The sequence below is a fragment of the Nestor notabilis genome, unplaced genomic scaffold, assembly GCF_000696875.1.
Source record: "Nestor notabilis isolate BGI_N333 unplaced genomic scaffold, ASM69687v1 scaffold21152, whole genome shotgun sequence".
In the NCBI taxonomy this organism is placed as follows: domain Eukaryota; kingdom Metazoa; phylum Chordata; class Aves; order Psittaciformes; family Psittacidae; genus Nestor; species Nestor notabilis.
Genome location: NW_009918141.1, coordinates 22,543 through 23,830, shown reverse-complemented (window position 1 = coordinate 23,830; position 1,288 = coordinate 22,543). Strand labels below are relative to the sequence as shown.

Genomic DNA, 1,288 nt, shown 5'->3' with positions numbered 1-1,288 from the left:
GAGTCCACGCGCAGACGACATCCCAGGGGGTGGCGGGTCTTTTCTCTTTTGGGATTTGGACGCCCTGACAGGCTAAAGGCTTGAGCAAGACGGTGACTTCGGAGCCGAGGCTGTTTGAGTCAGGCTCTTGGAATGCAGGCATCGTGCTGCGCTGCAGCTCGGGCAGTGTTGGATGAGCGTGTGATGGGCGAGGTCCTGGGCAGTGCCCCGTGATTCCTTCGATAGCTCAGCTGGTAGAGCGGAGGACTGTAGGCTCCTTGCACGGCCATCCTTAGGTCGCTGGTTCAACTCCGGCTCGAAGGAGTGCCCTTTTGGCTCTGGAACACACCCTGCGCCACCTCTGCCTTTTGGCCCTGCCCGGCTGGCTCCCCTTCACGGCCCGCACAGCCTTCAGCTCTTGTCCTTGCTGGGAAGACGAACCAGCCAAGGCCGTTCTGGTGAACCCTGGGCAGGGGATGCCGGTACCTGAGCACCACCAGATCTTGTCAGGGCTCACCACCAGCAGGAAAGGGATTCGGCGGCTGGGACGGTGGTGCCAGGTCGATGGGAGACCCAGGCTTTGGTTGCCGCAGAGGCAGGGTCAGGGCTGTGCGCCTGCGAGGGGAGGGGACCTCCGGGCAAGGCCATGTGCTGGGGAATTAGCTCAAGTGGTAGAGCGCTCGCTTAGCATGTGAGAGGCAGCGGGATCGACGCCCGCATTCTCCAGAGCTTTTCATTCTCCTTGCCTGAATATAGGGCCCTTTCCCTGGTATCCAGTTTCTGTGGGAGCTCTGGGATCCAAAAGGAGGAAATCATTCAGGGATGTATCAGCAGTAACACATGGTATTGGTATAGGCATCGCTAAGAGATTACCTGTCTTTTTTGTTCAGTAAGTAAAGAGGACTCAGTGTTCTGCGGCATTCTCAATCCTCTGTGTAATCTGTCACAGAGGTTTTGATGTACTTTTTTCTTTTTTTTGAACTTAGACTCTCAAAGTGGATCTTTTGAAACTTCTGAAGGAAACTTAAGAAATATGTTATCTCTCTTCATGTTACTTCAACATCAGCCTTCAAAGCAGAAGTCAAAGTACAATTTATTATGCCAAAAAAGGTTTCTAGAGGTTATTTTTGTAGAGTATTGAAGATGAAGAGATCTCCTTTGAAATTCTTCTGATTAGAAGGCTGTTAGCTTTAGTACTTGATAAATTAGGTTGTGCCAAACTCTAAATAAAAGCACTGAGATGTACCTCTGTCATGTTTATTAAAATTGAATTTTGCCCCTGGCTGTGGTGGTATGATTAATACTGACT

At 51.0% G+C, this 1,288-nt stretch overlaps 1 non-coding gene across 1 annotated transcript; it reads left to right on the top strand.

Moving 5' to 3' along the window:
- The first annotated feature begins 215 nt into the window (after window positions 1–215).
- On the top strand, window positions 216–303 carry TRNAY-GUA. Its single transcript is given in 2 exon segments — window positions 216–252; window positions 268–303. It is a non-coding gene; the product is annotated as a tRNA-Tyr (tRNA).
- Window positions 304–1,288: the final 985 nt, after the last annotated feature.